An 11108-nucleotide genomic window follows, 5' to 3' on the forward strand; every position below is an offset into this window, starting at 1 on the left:
CCTGACATCTATAGTAAACCCTCAACATTTGTTGAATGAATGAATTACATGAATAAATGCGTGTTGGCTGCCTATATGGGTAACAGCTGTAACAGCTTCTAACCAGCTTCTCCAGCATGTAGAAGGGACACGCTCTCATTTCCCTTAGGTAAATACCTGGGAGTGGAATTGTTGGATTGTATGGAAACTCAATGTTTAACCTTTTGAGGAACTTCTGAACTGTTTTCTAAAGCAGCTGCTCTGTTTTATTTTCCCACCAGAAGTCTATTAGGGTCCAAATGTATCCACATCCTTGCCAACATTTGTTACCATCTGTCATTTTGATTGTTGCCATCTTAGTGGGTATGAAGTCATACCTCACTGTGATTTTGATCTGCATCTCCCTGTGGACAGACATCTGCCAGGCACACATCAAAGGGACTTAAGGAGATTATTAGAAGAGCCTCTAGGATTCTGAGCTTACCTCCAAGTGTCCCTCAGTCAGAGGGGAGCATAGGAAGGATGGCCATGAAGGGGCTAAGAGGTACAGCCCCTGGGTCTCTCTTTGGCATCATCAGAAAACATCAGTGGGAAATAAAGGAGACCGAGCAGGGTGACAGCCCCATATCCTGTTTATTTCAAGCTTCACCTTCAGCAGTCGGGTGGTTTGAATGTACCCGTATATCTAAGGGTGTTAAACCAGGGAAAGTTTTACTGGAGACACCTGTCTTACAAATATTTTTTAAATCTCTACATCCATAAAAGTCCAGTTTGTCAGTTGTATTCTGATCTCACGAATCTTGGCATCTTTTAGAGATTTTCTTCAATGAGCACTGAGAAGCCCATAGTGGGCTTCAAAGTTGAGATGGCAAGGAACTGAAATGGAAATGGCTTGTGTTAACATCCCCGTTGCGCCCCTCGGGTGCTTCACCTTGGAAAAGCACCATCAGGATTACCTACAACCTGTGCTGATTAAGGGAAGCTTTGCCTTCACCTTCCTGGTTGAGAGGTGGCGCTGATGTCCTTCTGCTCCACTGATGCCAGACCTTGGGGAAGCACCTTCCAGCCAAGATGGTGAACTGACTGTCCCAAAGTGGGGCTTTCCAGTGGGGTTGGAAGGAGAGCTCCCTGGATGAGCAGCTGACACCATTAACAGTTGGTGGCAGACCCCTCCCAGCTCTCCCTCAGCCTCCCCACCGCCCTCTGCAAGAGGACAGGAGCTGAGAAAGGGGGATGGACTGTCGGGATGAGCATGAGCATCATGGGTCTTACTGGACACTTCTCCTGAAGGTCAGTACAACCTGCTAAGGTGCTGTGAGCCAGACCAGCGTGACAGCACTCCCCCGTCCTGGTAACTGCGTGCCCATCCCTTCATTTTCTGACCAATACAACCTACTGTGTTTTTTATTTCACCATGCCCGGGCAGGCATCTCCTCCCCATAGTGAGCTGCGGCAGTGGTTCATGGTTCATTCCATCGTGGAAGGGTCTCCATGAGGCTGTCCTCCAGACCCCTCTAAGCCTCCCACTGCTTCCAGACAGGAACACAGGCAAGTCCCCATCCTCTTGTCTTTGAAGAAGCTGAGGTTCACAGAAGCCACATTATTGGCTTAACCTTGAAAAACAAAACAAAACAAAACAAAACAAAAAAGTGGTTTTGAAGCTGACACAGGTTTTTAGCCGCCTCACTTCTAGCCTAGTTCTCTGGGCCACATTAAAGTTGTTTTGTGTTTTGTTTTATTTTTAACAGCCATATCCACTCTTTCAAAAGTCTAACTTGGTACCCAACAACAACAAAAAAACTTACACTCCAAGTCAAAAATGGGCAAAGGCCTTGAAAAGATATTTCTCAGGAAAAGACATTTCTCAGAGAAAGATATACTGAATGGCCAATTCGTACATGAAAAGATGCTCAACGTCACTCATTATTAGGGAAATGCAAACCAAAACCACAGTGATATACCGTTGAGCCATTAGAATGGCTACTATTTTTTAAAAATCAGAAAATAACAGAGGAGATTGAGAAATTGGAATCCCTGTGCACCATTGTGTGGAATGGAAAATGGAAAAGCCATTGTGGAAAAGAGTATGGCATTTCCCCCAAAACTTATAAATAGAATTACCATGTGATGAAGCATGCAATTCAGATATATATACAAAAAGAATTTAAAGCAAAGTCTTGAAAAGATATTTGTACAACCATGTTCATAACAGCATTATTCACAATAGCTGAAGTGTGGATGCAATCCAAGTATCTATTAACCATTGAACAGATAAATAAAATGCAGTAAATCCATCCAATGGAATATTATTCAGCCTTTAAAAAGAAGGGAATTCTGCAATATGCTACAACGTGGATGAACCTTGAACACATTAAGCTAAGCGGAATAAACCCTGACACAAAAGGACAAAAACTATGTGATTGCACGTATATGAGGTCCCTAGGGTACTCAGATTTATAGAGACAGAAAGTGGAATGGTAGGTGCCGGGGACCGGAGAAGGGGGAACAGGGAATTACTGTTTAGTGGGAGTAGTTTCCTACAGAGAAGAGTTTTACAAGATGCAAAGAGTTACAGGGATGGATGATGGTGACTGCACAGCTATGTGAAATGTACTTAACATCCCTGAACTATAGGCTTAAACATGGTTAAGACGGTAAATTTTACATGTGTATTATTTTAGAAAGAGAAAAAGAATCACATTTGGCCTTCGAAGGCTGTCTTTTTCCCATTCACACAAACATCCCTTCACTGTATGGTCTGCAGTCTGTTCATTAGACCCATGGAGGGAACGCAATAAAAGTGATGATCACACAAAAGCTGCTGGCGACGTGGTGGCGCCGGAGTCCTGCGTGAATTCACAGATGATCCGTGGCAGGTAAGCACGAGCCCCCTGGGCCTCTGACAGTGAGCTGGGCCCTCAGCAGGTGAGGCAAAGCAGCTGCTCTCATGACCTGCTCTTCTCCTCCAGGGTCCTTCCATTTTATTCCCCTCCGCTAGTGGACGGTCTTCCTTTCACCCTAGATTTTGTTTCCTGGCGAATTAAACTGCACTTTGGCCCCTGAATTGACCACCTGCCAAGTCATAAACATTTTAAAAGATTTTCAGCCAAATATAATATTGCTAAAAGCCTGTTTTAAACAGATAGTCAGTTTTCATCTAACAAAAGGCTGGTGGTGGACTCCAGAAGCCAGCTGGCAACCAATCTGTTTTACATTCAGTCAAATCCCTCAGCAGAAAGTCTGCAGGCCCCTCACCTTGGCCAGTTCTGCCCCTGGACAGTAGTCCTGCGTCCCCAAGCATGACGTGTGCAAAGGAGCAGGGCAACCAGAAGGGACGTCAACAGCCATATTTGAAGGAGTGATTTCCCGAGTGGAAGTTCATGTTGTGTTGGCCTCAGCTTATTACCCGGAAAAGCAGGGTCCCACCACTCAAGCAAATGAACTGCATCCTACTTATGAACTTGACATCAGTTCAAACATTGTACAAAAAAGCAAAAAACAAACAAACAAACAAACAAAAAACAGGCACTTGTTTTTGTCGCTTGGGGAGATCGTAGGGCAAGAAGCATTTTCAGATCGCAGTTCTGTCCTTTCCGAACCAGGAGGACAAGCGTCGTTAACGTGGGCAAGCTTCATTATGGTTAAGCTGCATCCCGAGGACCGGCTCGACGAGGCACCAGCGTCTCTCTGAACCTTCCAGGTTCCCAGGCTGGCTGTCCCACAGCCTCAGAGGCCACTTGCGTCCAACCCGGCTCATCTTAATATGAGAAAATGCTTTCTCCAGCCTACAAACTAATGCTCTATTTCTATCTGCTCAGCCTGCCAGCAAGTTGCCTGTTTTATTCAACTCTGAGAGCAACTTGTTCTTCCTTTTTTAAATTACTGACAAGAAGCTTACAGAGAAGAACAGGTTCAAAGAGCTCGATGCCATTAGCAGTGCGCTTTCCTCTGACTTACGACTCCCAGCACTCACACGGAGGAGGCACTGAGCTGGGGCTCAGCCCACGCTCGGTCCTGGGGACCGTGTCTCACCGTCGGTCTGCCCTCGTACCACGCACTTTCACAGGGACAGTCTCCTTTCTTCTTAACAACACTTGAGGGAGGCACTGTTTTTTCACCCACCTTTTTGGAGATGCCACTGAAGCACAGAGAATTGAAGAAACATGTCCAAGGTCACACAGCGCGTGATTGACAGAATCTGGATTCAGCCTCGGTCTCCTTAATCTGAAAGCTTCTGCTTCTGGCCTCTAGGACACCTGCTCCCCCCTCCGCCAGCTCACAGGTCAAGGTAGTAACACAGGCACAAGGTGGCTTTTCACAGGAACTTCATCAATGGCCGGGGTGCTTGTGTCCGTTTCCTAGGGAGCAGTACAGACCACCACAAACGTGGTGGCTCAAAACAATGAGAACTGAAGCTCTTACAGTTCTGGAGGCCAGAAGATGGAGATCAAGGTGTGAGCAGGGTCACACTCCCTCCAGACACTCTAGGGGAGGACCCTTCTTTGCTTTTTCCAGGACTGGGTGGTTCTTAGAGGTCCTTGGCTGTGGTAGCACAACTTACTCTGTGCCTTCACCTTCTCATGGGTCTGCACATGGTTTTTTCCTGTGTCTGTCTCTGTGCCCTCCCATCTAATCTCATTTATTCATTTTTAATTTTTTAATTTTTATTTTTCATTGAGGTATTGTTAATTAACATTGTTTCAGATGTACTGTAAAGGGATTCAGTTATACATACAAATATATATCTATATATCCATCCTTTTTCAAATTATTCTCCATTATAGGTTGTTACAAGGTATCGAGTATAGTTCCCTGTGCTCTACAGTGAGTGGGTCCTTGTTGTTTATCTATTTGATATGTAATAGTGTGTATCTGTTCATCCCGAATTCTTCATTTATCCCTCCCCTACCCTTTCCCCTTTGGTAACTATAAATTTGTTTTCTATGTCTGTGAGTCTGTTTCTGTTTCATAAATAAGTTCATTTGTATCTTTTCTTTATATTCCACATGGAAGTGATATCATATGATATTTGTCTTTGTCTGACTTACTTCACTTACTATGATCATCTGCAGGTCCATCCATGTTGGGAGTGACCCGTTCTTGATGTTAGGTTCCCTCCATGACACACATGCACGTAAGAAACAGCCACCGCAGCTCACTGAGGCTTCTCACTGGATGAGTTATTTGAAATCACAGTACCAGTGGCTTCACTGCATCTGAATTTGGGTTGTGCGCTCTAGAAGAGGCAAAATTCAAAATTTTTGGTAAAGAAATAAAAGCAATTCAATAGAGGAAGGATGATCTTTTCAACAAATGTTGTTGGCCAACAGCTGGGTATCCACAGGCAAAAGGACATAAACCCAACTAAGATCACACCTTATACAAAAGTGGACCAAAGATTTAAAAGTGAAACGCAAAACTGTAAAATTTTTAGAAGGTAAGAGCAGAACACGTTCATGACCTAGGATTGGCTAAGAGTCGTATACATGATGCCAAAAACATAATCATAAAATAATAAATCCATAAATTTTACCTTATTGAAATTCAAAATTTTTACTTTGTGAAATATCCCATTAAAAGGATGAAACCTGTGGTCTGGGAGAAAATATTTGCAAACCATGTATCTGGTTAAGGACCCGTATTTAGAATATATCATGAACTCTCAAAAGTCAACAGTTAAAAAAATCAAACCATCCAATTGGAAAAGAGACAAAAGACATGAAAGTATACGGATGGAAATAAGCCCATGACAAAGTGCTCAGTGTCATCAGCCAGCAGAGAAATGTGGATCAAGACCGTGACGAGAGGTCCCTGCACACCTACCAGAGCAGCTGGAAGAAGAGTAGAGACACTGACAGACGCCGGCCTGGCGAGGAGACGGAGATGCTGGGTTGCTCATACACTGCAGCTGGGAATGTGAAATGGTACCGCCATCCTGAAAAGTAATTAGCAGTTTATTAAACATTGAACATGCACTTTCCCCACAACCCAGCAGTAGCACTCCTGGCCATTTATCCCAGAGAAATGAAAAGTTATGTCCCCACAGAAGACTCCGCTTGAATTTTCATAGCCGTTTTATCTATAAAAGCCCCAAACTGGAAACAACCAAAATGTCCCTCAATCGATGGATGGTTAAACTGTGGTATGTCCACAGCAAGGGACATTCAGCAACTAAAAGGAGCTGAAATTTTGATACATGTCAGGACTCAGATGTATCTCAAGGGCATTATGCTGAATGAAAAAAGCCGATCTTAGAAAGTCACATACTTATGATTTCATTCATATGGCAATCGATATATACATTTATTTATGTATTTATTTACTGGCGGGATAGGTTTATTTATGTATTTTTAGTGGCGGTACTGGGGATTGAACCCAGGATCTCGTGCGTGCTGAGCACACACTCTACCACTGAGCTATACCCTCCCACCCTCATTCATGCAACATTCTTGAAATGACAAAAGCACAGACATGGAAAACAGATTAGTGTTACGAATGGTGGAGACAGTATGGCAGGTGTGAGTCTGAAGGAGTAGCGTGAGGGAGGTCCTTGTGTGGACGGAACAACTCTGTATGTTGATTGAGGTTGTTGTTACGAGAAATCTACATGTGGTAAAATGACACAGAACTTGACACACACGTTGTATCAATGTCAGGATCCTGGATTTGATGGTGAACTAGGCTTATACAAAATGTAACCACTGAGGGAACCTGGGTGATGGGTATGTGGGCTCTCTCTACACTATCTTTGCAAATTCCTGCGGGTCTTGCGGGCCTGTGGGTCTAAAATGATTTAAACATTAAAGTTTTAAAAATTGTTAAAAATAATGAAAACTTAGAAACGAATCACCCCAGTCTTGGTATTTAGTTAATCTGGAAGCCTGAAGGGCCCTTGAATAAAGGCAGGACCATGCGAGGATGCTGTCGCTGCTTTCACTGCCTTAGCAGAGAGCTGGAACACCAAAGTACAGGAACCCTTCTGCCTGGAGTCACACAAGTTCTGGAAACACAGTTCCGCCCTGTTAAAGAATGAGAGAGGATGTAGAGTTTTGATGCATGGTGCTCATAAATCCAGCTCTTATTTTAGTAGCGGTGAGCTGCAGGCTCACCGCTGTGGGTGTTACAGGCTTCCCCGCCCCCGCCCAGGTTTCCAGCACCCGTGCCGCCTCTGAGGGGGTGTAACCCCAGGTGGAGCCACCTCCTCGCAGAGCCAGGCGAAGTGGCGGTCCAGCTGGGGAGGCTTGTGGAACTCTGGTCCCTCAGGAGCACTAAACACCACGGGAGGCAAACATCTCTGGAAAAGAGGAAAAGGAAGAAAAGCGAATTTATCGGAATTCAACTCAAAATGAGTAACACACCTGGCCGAAAGGAGTTCTTATATAGATGCCGAGGGGACAGGGAGGTGGTTGGGACACACCAGGTGCAGATAAACGAAGTCCCACCAAGAGGCCAGGGTCCCTTCATCCACAGGTTTCCTTGTACAGATCTGGGAGTGTTTGGAACTGGATAGGATCCCTCAGGACCACCGAGGGGACACTGAAGGCTCAAGCAGGTGACCTTCCTCCTCCTTCCTTTCCTGACACCCAAAGACACACCCACTGATAGGAGGCCACTGATTAAGCCCAGCACTGACTTCAAGGGGGAGGGGCAGAATCCAGAGGGGACCAGTGTGTCCGTCTGGTTCTCTGTATTATTTACAGAAGGAATGAGTTTGTGGTGAGGATGAAGAGGTGAACTGCAGGAGTCAAAACCCAGGGTCAGACTTCCAAGCCAGTCATGATTCTTACAGCACACACTTGACGTCTGTTATCGTCCCCTTCAATACCTGTAGTTTTGAACTGTTTCGGGAGCTGCACTATGTAAGTCATTGCAGGACGGGTTGTGGTTCCTCATCCTTTATGCTTCTGCAGTGAGTTCCTGTGTTAGGTTCCTACGGCTGCTGAAACAAATTACCACAATCCTAGAGATGCAAAACAACACAAATGTATTATCTGATAGTTCTAGAGATCAGAAGTCCTCAAATCAAGGTGTCAGTCAGGCTGTGTTCCTTTTGGAGGTTCCAGGAAATGATCCAAGTCTTTGCCATTTCCAGCTTCTAGAAGCCGCTGAGTCCTTGCCTTATGGCCTCTTCCTCCGTCTTCAAAGCCAGCAAGGTATCTGCGTCTTCCAGTTGCTCTCCACATTGTCCCACCTCCATCTGGGACTCTGACCCTTAGCCTCCTTTTTATAAGGATCCTTGTGAATATATTGGGCTCACCCTGATAACCCTGCATAATCTCTCCATCTCATGATCTTTAGTTTAATCATGTTTGAAAAGCCTGTTTTCCCATGTCAGGTAACGTATTCACAGGTTCCAGGGATTAGGGTGTGGACATTTTGGGGAGGGGGGGTCCTTATTCATTACCTTATTGTTAGTGGTAGTTTGACAAAAACCTGGGTGAGGGAATGAATGAGACAATAATTAAGACAATAGCATTTTTGAAGATAGCTCTATCTAAAAACAGAAACACATCATACAGTGGAGAATCTATGAGGTTCTGACTCCATTCATGTTTAACAGAAGAGCAGGAATTATTCTTTTTATGTTGTCAGTAAAGAGTAAGATATCTTAAAGGTGAACATGTGATACAAAGGAAATTTCTAAAATCAGCTACTTTCCTATGTATCATTAATAACCAAAACATGATTGAGAAAAGATTTCAATCACAAGATCAAAAAAGAAGAAACTTAAAATAGCAATTAAGGAGTAAGAAATCTATCAATATAAATTAATAAAGCATATATGAGACTCACATGAGAAAACCTTAAAGAATTTATAGACGAACATAAAAATACTTAGCTATATAGATTCTTCATATTCCTGGACTGAAAGACACAATATAGTAAAGATGTCAATTCTCCCTCCAGATTAGTCTGGGGAAAAGTTTAAATGGAACTTAAAAACTGATTCTCAAGTTCAAGTGGAAAAATAACAGTAGTTTTTGAAAAATAAAAATAGTGAATAATAATTCATGTATTCTGATATTTGAGGATATTTATAAAGATATAACTTAATGAAGAATGGTTCTGGTTGAAGAGACAGCAGAAAAATGAATGAAACAAAATAGGCATTCTTAAGCAGTTCTGAATATATAAAGGAGAATTCAGGATATTATATAAGATGGCATTAAAATCATTACAGAAAGGCAAATAATTATTTGATGAAGTAGTTTAGAAAAATAAGTATTTAGACTTAGAGGGGGAAAAAAAGTAAATAGTACCGTCCCCGTCCTGGCGGTCGCCATCATGCGCGTCCCTTACTGCGTGCGTCACCCTCAGTTACAAGCGCGCTCATGTTACTTGCTGTAAGGTCCCCCAGAGCAGGGCTGATTTTCTCTGAATATGGAAGAACAGTAATAAAGCTCTGTCTCCCACTAAAGAAAAAATAAACAAAAAACCCTAAAACCTCATACTGTACTCCAAAAGAATTTCCAGTGGATCAAAAACAAAAAATGTCCTTTGGTTCATTCCCTGAATGCCTCATGGAAAGAGCCCACTGACGGCTTGGTGTCTATGTGGACACTGCGCTGGAGTGACCACAGGGTCTGGGACACTCAGCAGACGCTCACTGCAGCCACCTCTCCTCCCAGCTTCCTTTATCCTCTTTCTGACCCAGAGTGTGGAAACCCAAACACACGCTTCCACAGGAGACGTGGCACTAGACTTTCTGCCACCACCCAGAATATCCTCTTTTAATTTTTGCAAAATATAGACCTCAACCCACGGGGTAAAGGTGGAAATCATTTGTCAAAGTCTTTGGAATTTCAAAATACCATTAGCATCTCCTGCTCTCTCTAAAGCCAAGAGATCAGCTGATGGCTGCTCCTGGGTTTCTGACCAGACGACAGACCCATCCCTCTGGAGGAAAGAGTGAGGCAGAGAATGTCACAGAGGGACTTCCCAGACCATGTTTATTAGACAATCTAACACCCACAGTGTCGTAGATACTTCTCTTAGAGAAACTCTTGCACTTAAGTACCAGGAGTCCTGTATCAGGATGTTCATTGTAGCAGTAGTGATAACTGAGAACATCCCAAAGCCATGAGTAGTAGGGTCTAGTAGTATTGATTATAGCACATTATATTGTGAAATTTTATACAGAGCTACAGCTATATCCATCAGGATGGATGAAGCTCACTAACATAACATTGAGAAAAAAGAAGAAAGTCTCAGGGAGTGGGTATAGCTCAAAGCATCACTAAAAAATAAAATTAAAAAAAATTTTTAAAGAGAAGGAGGTCGCAAAACAATATACACAGTTGGATTCCATTTATATAACTTCAACACTGATAAAACTAAACTATACTGTTTATGGATATATGTGGTAAAACCAAAGTAAAGCAAGAGAATGATAAAAGAAAAAAAGGGGTTGTGGCTATCTCAACAGGTAGGAGGAGATGTGAGCAGGAAGCAGCCTTAGGAAGTACTGAAAGGGTTCCATTTCTGTGAAGCACAAAAGTTTCAAATTTTGATGGAGTCACTTCATATATATTTTTTCCTTTTTTTGTCTGTGCTTTTGGTGTCATTATTTAAGAACTCCTTGCAAAATCCATGGACACAAAAGTTTATCCCTATATTTTCTTCAAAGAATTTTACAGTTTTAGCTCTTACATTCAGATCTTTGGTCCATTTGAAGTTAATTTTTGTATGTAGTGTCAGGTAGAGAGCTTGACTAATTCTTTTGCATAAAGTGTTCAATTTCTAAAGCTGTGTATAGGTACACAGATATTTACTTTATAATGTCATATATATACTCTTCTGTATGTGAACTATATTCCATAGATTTGAAACTATACATAGGAAATAATTGCTTAACAAGAGACAAAGCAGGAATACCATTTGGAATGTCTCATGAGTTTTTGGCTGAAACAAAAGGGTGGCTGGTGACAGCAATAAATGCAGAAGGAACAAGGTTTGGGGGAGAAACAAAATTGTCTTTAGGATATGTTAAATTTGAGTAGCTTTTTCAACACCCAAGTGGAGAAGTCAAAAAGGCAATTGGATAAATGAATCTGGAGTTTAGAGAAGGAAGCAGGGCACCAGGCGCACATCTGGGAATCGATAGCATTTTGTTGTCATAAAGCCATGGG

The 11108-nt window shown here is 42.8% G+C and overlaps 1 long non-coding RNA gene across 1 annotated transcript; it reads right to left on the reverse strand.

Moving 5' to 3' along the window:
- Nucleotides 1–606: 606 nt before the first annotated feature.
- On the reverse strand, nt 607–9188 carry LOC141575912 (uncharacterized). Its single transcript, XR_012504013.1, has 3 exons — nt 5803–9188; nt 5028–5215; nt 607–1592 (listed from the first exon to the last, which is right to left on the reverse strand). It is a non-coding gene; the product is annotated as an uncharacterized LOC141575912 (long non-coding RNA).
- Nucleotides 9189–11108: the final 1920 nt, after the last annotated feature.

Source organism: Camelus bactrianus, chromosome 34 (assembly GCF_048773025.1).
Source record: "Camelus bactrianus isolate YW-2024 breed Bactrian camel chromosome 34, ASM4877302v1, whole genome shotgun sequence".
Taxonomy (NCBI): domain Eukaryota; kingdom Metazoa; phylum Chordata; class Mammalia; order Artiodactyla; family Camelidae; genus Camelus; species Camelus bactrianus.